Below are 10,782 nucleotides of genomic sequence, written 5' to 3' on the forward strand. Positions count from 1 at the left end.
TAGATACATGTATATTATATATACAAACGACAGAGCTGAGGCCGGAGTGTGTGAGCAGCGTATGAGATTTACGAGTTGCGTGGGCAGCTGCAACTGAGAAAAGTAAACTGTAAATGAACGCAAGACGGTAGCTGAGAAAAAAAAACAGAAACATATTAGCGCCTATTAGCTGGACAATTTGCATATGTTTATAAAGAGAAAAAGAGAGAGAGAGAGAGAGGGAGGGAGTGAGAGGGAGAGGGAGGGGAACGGGTTAGCTAGCAGAGGAAACAAACAGAAGTTCAAGGTAAGCTGAGACAGATCAGGAGCTGCTAGCTATATATATATATGAGACGTAGCAACTGGCAGCTCATGTGGCGTGTAATTGCTTTTCCCAGTGGTTGCAGTGGTGCAGCGGTGCAGCGGTGCAGCGGTTGCCTGTGTGGCGCATGCGCCGATTGCTGGTCAACGATAAAATTCCAGTCAGCTGGCTACCAGGCACTTTATTTCTCTTTGCTTTGGCTGATTAAACGGCTGATTGTATCTGGTATCTTGGCAATATTCGGGGCGTAATTAAAGGTATTAAGTGTGGCAAAAGGAGAGCTTGAGCCAGGTGAAAATATATGGATATATATATATATTGGGGCGGTGTGGGAATGGTGTGAAGCTGGAGAAATTGTAGCGTTTACAGTGCTGTGGGCAGCTAAGGAAAGTTTTGTTATATGAGATGTGATTTGCTGAGAAGCTAGTGAAAAGCTTAAATTGTGCATAAATAGGTTAAAGTGTATATATATACTTAACTGAGTTAATAAACCACAAGCTCAGCCTTAACGTTACTTAACTTCTTTATGCCACCCACTCGTAGCTCCCACACCTTGCCCGCTCAACCAGCCAATCGATCATGCCCGAAAAGCTGACACCTTTAGCATGAGCAAACAAAACAATAACAAGTTAAGTAAAGAGCAGCTTCCGCATAACTGAGAAACCAGACCGACAAAACTTTGCTCGGGCGGAATCTTCAGTTCTGGTTTATCCTTTGGCTGGCTGTTTGCCCAGAAGCGTGTTAAACATGTCAAACAGTTGCCAACTGGGCCAATGGGCTTGCAGTTTGCATTGTTGTTGTTTGTTTGTGCTCTTGCCCAAAAGAAGACATGATCAACCAACAACAACAGCAACAACAACAATGGTCTCGCAGCGTGAACTTGATATTATGCTAAAAAGGCAGCCCAATATGCAAAGTGGCAACAGACTAGTTGCCTTTCGATCTGTTGTTGACTCTTGGTTCGAGCCAATTTGGTGCAGTTTTTCTACACGCTCAGGATGTGAAAGGAGTATATTGGTTTTGTTAAAAGGTTTGTCTGGCTGATTGCCAATATGAACCAATCTATGACTGAAATGAAGCTGAAGACTTAGTCGATCGTATAACTTTGGCTGGCATATGGCCAAAACTTTATCTTTGCTGAGTTGAGTTTCTCTATAGATAGCCCAAAAATTATATATATGTTCTCTTTGAGGGAGTGACAAATAGATAAATGCTATATCTTCTTCTGTTTCTCACGTTTCTCATCAGAGTCAACCCCTTTCACAGCTGTTCTCGATCGAGCATTATGCCGTCAGTTGAGTCCGACTGCAAAGTTCTTACTTGTTATTGCTGAGGTTGTTACTGTTGTTGTCGTTGTCACCTCGATAAGCATCTGAGCAGCTCACAAATACAAAAATATTGAGTCTGCTCCTCTTTTGGCTCGTCTGAAAATGGAGCTGAGTTTTTTTCTGGGTCTTGTGGTGCCGACACAACAAATTACATGCAAATTAGATGAGCTTGGTGTGTTAGTGAGAAGCAACTGTAAAGTAAGAAACTGTAGATGAAACTGCAGCAGGAACCTAACAAGATTTATAAGAGCAGTGTTGGAAAGCTGCTGAGAGTAGTGTTGGACTGAAATAGATGTAAAAAGATAGACAAATTGAATATTCTATAAATAATTAGTACGTTAATATTAAGTTTATACAAGATTAATATATACTGAAATGCGTTTCCTTCACGCTTCATACAGAAATAATTAGCACAGCATGGCATTCAGGGTATCTCCTAGTTGGCCAATCTCAACTAGAACATTCTTATTTGATATTGTTATAGACATCTGCACACTAGCTTAAAAAGCTCTGTAAATTATATGACCGTGTAAATGGGTCTTCAAATTTAGCCAACAAGTTTTCTAAATAATAAACTTAAAGTTAAAACATATAGAAAAATATACGAAATATGTATAAGTAATATAGTTTTAATAGAAGTTAGCCACATGAAAAATTTATCATTTTTAAGTACATTTTTCTACAGCTTAGGCAGCATACTTCAACTTAAATATTCATATACTTTTCAGCCTTCAATTGAAATTCATTAACTAAATTTACTATTCAAAGCCAACAAAATTTATATACAGTTTAGCAGCCACTGTTGAGCTCTTTAACGAACTCCGCCAAAAAGTATGCCACAATGTAATATTCACCAAAAACATGATGATTTGTAGACTACATACATAGAGCCATAGTAAAGTGGCCTATACTCTAATAGACAAAATTATATTCCAAATTCCTATAAGCATATATTAATTATTAATTTATTACATTCATTTGAATTGCTTTTCAATGCTTCGTCGCAGTGCCTCTTCAATTGACGTCATGGTTTTATGCCTCAACAAATTAATAATAAAAAGTTTTCCCCTTGCTTGTCGTCAGTAAAATGTTGTTTAACGCAAAATAAATCAAATTAAATTTGGTAACGCACTCATAAGCAGTTTTTCGTTGCTCGTTTTGGAACGCAGCCTAAAAGTATGCAGCACGCAGGTGAACGGATAGAGTGTGGCAGGAGGCAGCACTGTGCTACAAAAATGGGCTTGATGTGAGTTGTTAAAGAGGTGAATATGTGAGGCTATATTTACATGCCAAAATATAATTTAATATAATTTATATTAACTTATATAATATATATAAAATATGATATATTAAAGGTATTCATAAATATATATTTCTTCTAATATTCAAAACATTAGTTAATAAATTATATTATACATTTTAAGTATATATTTTATTATATTTTTTATTTATATATTTATAGTTTTTTATATATATTATATAATAGTATGTACAAATTTACTTTTATATTATAATATTTACATTTTAATTATTTTTATTTTATTATATAAATAAGTTCTTTATAAGTGTGTAGTGTAAGGACTTGGCCCACGCGCTCCCCTTTTAACAAATCTATATTCTAGGTCGCTGCTTTCGTCATGCCCGTATGTCAGATAGATAATATACACACGTTCCGGGTAGATACTCACTTCAGTTTACTTCAGCAATATGTGACACGTGGCAAAAGTTTCATTTGGCCAAAACTTTGTCTGCCTCGAAAAGAAATATAAAACATACTGAAAGTCCATTATAATGCCCAAATAATATGAATGAGCTCATGTCACAAATAAAGATATGCTAACTTGGCATATTGAAATGGCAACATTAATAGGATTAAAATAGCAAAAGCTGAAGAAGTTCAAGTGCCACTTCGACTATGGTAATTGATACCAAATGCATTATTCAGTATTCACAATATTATATCAGAGGCAGTTGACCCGACTCTCGACTGGGTCTGTGTCAAGCATTTGACATGGGACGCGTGCGATTACATAGATGCACATACACATATATATGTAGACAAATGTTTGTTATTGTCTTTATCTTTTCTAGTGCAGTTGACACTCTCTCAAATTAATAACAATTGACGCAATGCATTGAGCATGCGAGTATATTGTTGCAGTCGAGGCGCGTCTCTTAGTTTTTGCGTGGGCATTTACACAAATAGAGAAGCTGCAGCAACTGCGTCTAGAATACAAAAGAAAGTCGAGTGGAAATTAGTTTAACAATAAATGTTGTGTATATAAGTGGGTGTGTAAGTGTGACCAGGAAGAAATGTGAAATGTCTGTCGCATCATACTTGACTATGCTTTGGAACAGGAGCGGAATGGTTGGGCCTAAACTTTTAATTTATTTATAATTATAATAAATATAAATAGCAAAACTAGCGTTTTAAAATTCTTAAAATAGTATAAAAAATATGAAATTATAGTAACTATTTTTTTTCGATTAATTTACAATATTTAGTTGAAAAATTTTCATAAGTTATAATTATATTTATGAACTAAATGAACTATATAGACATTCAAAGGTATTTATATAGAGTGGTATAAGGAAAGATTGTATAGGTAATTTTATTAGGTAATTGTTGAAGTGATATTTACAAGGTTTTCCGCTCATACTATACTATACATATAATTGAAAAGATAAAATATATATTTTTTCTATTTACAAATTTTTCTATATTCATAATTTTTCTATAAATATTTGCCGAAATTTTATAGAACCTAATTGTATTTTAAATAGGACTATAATGGGAATAATGTAGAAAATATTCAATATTTAAAGAGAACGTAAACGGTGCGCTATTCTGATGACGTGCAGTGTTTTTACATCTATACATGTTTCTTTACATGTTTCTTGTATAGGAACGTGACATTCATAATTTGAGATTCTAAATTTTTCTTCTTTTCTTTTCAGCGATCTAAGAATAAAAGTATATAACTTTTTAAAAAAATAATTTGAGTTTAATTTAAATTCTTTAACAACAGTTTATAGGCTTCTTCTTCTCTTAGCTATCAGATTTAATTTTTCACCATGCCCATTCAATCTTTAATTTATTAAAACTTATTATGCTAAGTTATTAAACAGTTCGAAATGCATTAAAAATTAACTCTGTTACAATCTAAATTTACAAACATAAATATATACCTATACATTTCTAAAATATTTCTACCTTATTTACGTCATTCGTAAAAATTTTCCTGAATTTTCTTAAACTTAGCGCTGCTCTCGCAGTTTGACATGCACTTGACTGGTGATACAATGCATTTGCATTGGCATCTGACACCGTTGACCTCTCGCGGCGTCTATTGTTGCGATCAATACGTTTGTCTGTCCGTTAATTGCATTTGCTATGCAAGCGACCCAACTGAAACATAAATAATTGTAAATTATTATTCAATTCACATTTGTGTCGTCAAATTGTGCTTTATTGAGTCGTTGTATTGCTGTTGTTTGTTGCCTCTGAAGTTGCAAACTGTGAACTATGGTGGGGTGCGAGATTTCAGCGTTAAATTGCATTTGTACCCATTGAATTTTAACAGGGGTATGCAATACTTGTTGAAAATTGATGGACTAAAATTTTATCAAAGATTTTTTTTTAAGAATTTACCAAGTGTAGAATGCACATATATATTATAAAGCTGATATTTATTCAATAAAACAAATGATTTTTCAAAATATTTCAACGCTTAAAACATGTTCTTAGTTATCGATTTAATAATTTTAATCTTTAATCGCTAAATATCGTATTAGATCTAATTATATTGAAAATTTTTCACATAATTATTATTAGTTTTTATTTCTTAATTATTAAATTATTTCATAATTATTAAATAAATAGAAAAGAAATTTGTCGATTGAAGTTTTTGACGGTTATTGGTTTTGCATCGATCAATTTAAAGTTTTATTTAAAATCGATAAATATCGAACAGAAACTAGAGCCACTATATGTACTTAAAGTTGTATAAAAACTAGAAGCGAGCTTAAAGTGTTTCTTTCGAACAAATATTAATAGGGTATATATTAGTCTGGCTTTTACTGGTTATTGTCGCCGCGTATCAGTTTGTTTGTTGTCTCCACACAGTCACCCATATGTCGTCGCTTGTTGTCTCTCGTGCGTGTCTCATTTCGCGCTGCACATTTCCTGATTTTTGTTTTATTTAAAAGAAAAAAAACGAAACAGAAAAAAAACACTTTTGCTTGTGTGTTTTGCTTGACATTTTCTCGAGTCTTGTCTTCTGTCTTCGTTGGCTGTTGCTTTTCCGCAGTGACGCATCTGCAGCTTTGGCTTTGGGCCGCAAGTCAAGTGACGTTTCGCACGTTTCGCATTTTGTTTGTTTTTGAGATATATTTTATTTTTGTATTTTTGTACTTTTTTTTTGTCGATTTCCCGTCGCTTTGCACGTTTCCCAATCGAATGTCACGAGCGCGCATGTTCAAGTGGGTCGCTGGGGCCTTTGGATGGGTTTTGTCTGTGGCCAATGGCTTTTTGATTAGCCCGGCCAGCTTGTGCGACTTATCCACTCAGCTGGCCCAGCAGCTGCATTGTTGATTTTTTAAAAATAACTAACCCAAGCCTGTCTGGCACCTGCTGCCTGCCTGCCTGCCCTGTCACGTGTCTCGATTGCTCACCTGCTTGCCAGCTCAACTGGGCATTTGCATGTGAAAATCAATATGGGCCAGCAGCTTAGAGCGCTTCAATTGCATTTGAAGGCGACGAGGAACCATAGGACAGCCAACAACAGCTTGGATGTTGTCATTGTCTGGCCGTAAATCGAGGCTCTTAAGCGGATTAGTTTGATTTGCAATCCACGTCTCATTGTCTCTCTCGTGCTGTCTGTCTCTCTCTCTCTCTCTAAAAATCGATAGGCTAATGCACTTGAGCACATTTTATGCTTAAGTCTAACTGACTAATTTGCTAAGAAGGTGACAAATAGTTTCTGTCTGTGTTAAAATATATGTAATAATAAAAAAAATAAAATATAAAAAAATATATGTAATAATAAAAATATATAATAATGAAAATAATACAAAATTTTATTTTACTAAGAGAATTTCATTGTCAAGGCAATTTAGAGCATTCTATATCGAGTTATAAATAATATAGGAATACTAATTTCTTTTATAGAATATAGAGAGCTAACGGTATTAATCTAGTTTACTTTAGCAGTCACGCCTTGTAAATTAGAGATTAGTTCTGGCTGTTAAGAGAGAGCATTCTCGATATAATTTTGCATATACTGAACTGTTTCAGACATCATTTGAATTGATCCAGTTAATTTGAGTGCCGAGGTGCTGAAAAGTTTTTAAATATGCTCGCAATGCTAGTTTATAGCTAATTCTATCTATACCTTTCTTTATCTCTCCCTCTCTCGTTCTGTCTAATTTTAACTCTCACCCTTTCTCTCTGTATATCTTTTTCATATATCTCCAGGTTTCATTTCTCTGTCTCTCTCTCTTTCACAATCGGTCTCTGTCGCAGCCAGCCCTCAGTCATTCTATCTCTCTTTCCCTCTCTCTTTCTTCCTCTACCTCTCTCTCTCTCTCTGTCTCTTTCCCTCTCTCTCTAACTAACTAACACTCTAACTATTTCTTTTCTCTCTCTTTCCCTTCGTATAATTTTCCCATCTATCTTGTGAATTCTCTCTTTCACCATACCCCTCTCTCTCTCTCTCTTTCTTCCCGTCTTACTCTATCTTTTCCTTATCATCATCTTCACTCTCTCCCTACCCTATTCTCCTTTTCTCTCCCTCTACCTTCGCTCTGCCCTCTTTACCACTTCACTTAACAATACCTTAATTTATCATAATGCGACTTTCTTTGGCAACCAAATGCGGGCGTCAGCAAATTTTGCTCGTGTGGGTGGATCTAAAAACGGTGAAAGCAGGAAATACAAGGTCTGCCCTGAAATGGGTTTTACGTCCTTGGTCCACAAAAAAGTGCGCGCTTGCGAATCGTTGTGCGCCAAACAAAAGAGCTGTCAAAATTGACAGACGGAGACAACCTCGTGCCGTGAATCACATTTCCATTACTCATTCCAAATGTGAGGCGTGAACTGCTTTACGCAAAAATAAAAAATCTCGTTTGTTTATTGTTTATTTTTGAATTTAGCAATTGAAATATCGAACGGTAAAATAAAACCGGCCTCCCGCCAACTAAAAAAAGAAGCAAAAAGCCAAAAGCAAAAGCAAAAGCTTGACGCATGCGCGAAATTACAAAACTTTGCGAAATTACAGCACAGAAGACAGAAACACAGACAATTTGCGGGAGATTGTCTTCACTTGTTATATAGCTTAGCTTGAATTCAAGTCAAGTCAATTGGAAAGTGCGTGTGCGTAGAATGCCAAAAAAAAAAACAGAGTTAAGCATCGCGAAATGTAAATAAATATGAATGTAACAACAAGTAAGAGTGCTCACTGATGAGATGGACAGAGTCAGAAAGAGAGAGTGAGATGGAGAGTACGAATTGGAAATACTCTGTAAACTTATTGAGTCATTATTTAGTTCATTAATGTATGGGTGGGCGATTGAGATAGAGAGAGAGAGAGAGAGAGAGAGAGAGAGAGAGACGAAGAAACCATGTTAGGCGTTTGCTTTCTTTGACTCTCAGTAGTATTCTTCCGCTCTAATAAGTCACTTCTTTGTTCAGCAATTTTTGCTTTAGTTTAAAGAGTGTATTAAAGATGAAGTAGATATCATATTCAATCGCGATCAGTCGTTCGACCTGTAAAGACGTGAATTCGAACAGCCTTCGCTTAAGCTCTACTGCTGCAGAGTTCTAAAAATAGAACTTTGCGGTGCATTCTTCAACGCAACAGCAACAAAAACCGCACACGCAGCGTTTTCTTATCGCTTGCTTCCGCGTAACTCAATTGCTTTAATTGCAATTTACGAAATTTCGTCGCTTGGCGCGAGTGCGCCTGCACTCAAAAGCACAATCCGCGATGACATCTAATGTCAATAACCTCGCTACAGCTGTAAAGGTAAATGCAGAAATGCAAGCCCAGCTTAACGTTGTGATGGCAAATAGGCAAGCCTCCATCATGCCAATAAACTCAAAAATAGATATCGCCTCCGTGCAAGGCATCACTAACAACAAAAACACGAAACGTAAACAGCCAAATTCACCAAAAACCATCAAGAAAAGGCTCATCTTCGACGAACCAAGCACCAGCAATGCAGCATTAATATCAGAAAATCGATTTTCACTGCTCGTAGAAGAAGATGAAGACTACAGCGAATCACCTGTAGCTCCAGAAGCCCCAGTATTGACCGACCAGCAAACTACTCCGAAACCTCGTCCGCCCCCCATATGGTGTCCAAACATCAAGTCTGTGGCCCTACTTCAACAGATAATAGATAAAGTAATTGATGCTAAATCATACGTAATTAAGCCAAAGAAGAATAACATAGGTGTATTAACCCAATGCAGTGAGGACTATCGCAGAGTTATAGACCACTTTACTAAGCTGGAATTGGAGTTCCACTGCTACCAGCTTAAGGAGGACAAACCATATAGAGTCGTGTTCAAAGGGCTTCACTCCAGCACTGATACAACACTAATTAAAAAGGAATTGGAAACCAAAGGCCACACAATTACAAATGTGCACAACCCACTGAGCCGTATGGACAAAACACCGCTAAATATATTTTTTGTTGACGTGGCTCAGGCCCCCAACAACAAAGAAATTTTGGACATTCGAGTTGTCTGCAGGCAACGCTGCACAGTGGAACTGCCAAGAAGATACAACGACCTGACACAATGCCATCGCTGTCAAGAATTTGGACACACACAACGCTACTGCCACAAAGCTCCCAGATGTGTGCGTTGCGCCGGGAAACACGCATCCAAAGACTGCACCCGCGAAAAGGACCAGGCACCAACTTGTGTGCACTGTGAGTTACAGCACCCAGCCAACTATAAGGGCTGCCAAGTATACAAGCGGTTGCGCAAATTGCAATCCCCAGCACAAAAAAGGAGTCCCACACAAACACCGTCTACGGGTCCGAGTACTGCTTCCGAAATTACAAGGCCCCGGAGCATTACCCAAGCCACGAGCTTTGCAACGCCTATTAGTGGTGTTTCTTACGCACAGGCCGCTAGAGGTGGACCGTCAAATAAGAATACCACAAGTGACACTTTGTTCACTGAAATGCTTCAGCAACAACAACGTCAGTTTGACGCAATTAATGCCGAGCTCAAAGCGATGCGAGAAGTACAATCCCAACAAGCAACCATGCTAAACAGTTTAATGGCCATCATAACCAAGCTTGCCTACAAATAATGGCTTTACGTGTGGGTATCTGGAACGCCAATGGCCTGAGAAACAAGACTCAGGAACTGGCTGCGTTTCTCTCACAAGAAAACATAGATATAATGTTAATAACAGAAACTCATGAGTGCCCCACTACACAAATTTTCGGATACGAACACTATCAGGCTCATGGTGAAGGAGCAAACTGCTTTGGTGGATCCTCAATCCTCATACGAGCAACAATACCGCATACACCTTTACTGCCAATTTGCAACGCAACAATGCAGGTCTCAGCCATCACCCTGCCTACGTCTATTGGAGCGATCGAAGTTGCGTCAATTTATCTTCCGCCAAACACTGGTCTGTGTGATCATCACATGGAACAGGTTCTAGGCCAAAGGTTGAATAAGACCCTCATCGGCGGCGACTGGAATGGATGGCACCCATTTTGGGGAAGCAATAGTGCGAATCGTCGCGGAGAAGTCATATTTGAGGCGATTCAAAACTTACAATTCAGCATATTGGCGACTGGAGCCCCCACCCGTTACCCAATTAATGGACACAGGCCCTCGGCAATCGACTTCGCTGTCTACAAAGGCATCTGTGACCGGCAATTGACCATTGAAGAATCCTTGGACCTATCCTCTGACCACCTGCCACTAATAGTCACAATCCACGCGCAGCCACAGCCCTTGCCCATTAGGAAACAACTACTGCCAGCAGGATCAGATTTAGGAGTCTTTAGGCGCGAGCTCCATTACTCTTTGCACATAGAAATGGAACTTAACACTCCTGAAGACGTGGACTACGCAGCAAACAAACTGCAGGAAGAAATAGTCAAAGCTGCGCACCAAGC

This window comes from Drosophila hydei, unplaced genomic scaffold (genome assembly GCF_003285905.1).
Source record: "Drosophila hydei strain 15085-1641.00,03,60 unplaced genomic scaffold, DhydRS2 tig00008116-arrow-pilon, whole genome shotgun sequence".
Lineage (NCBI taxonomy): Eukaryota > Metazoa > Arthropoda > Insecta > Diptera > Drosophilidae > Drosophila > Drosophila hydei.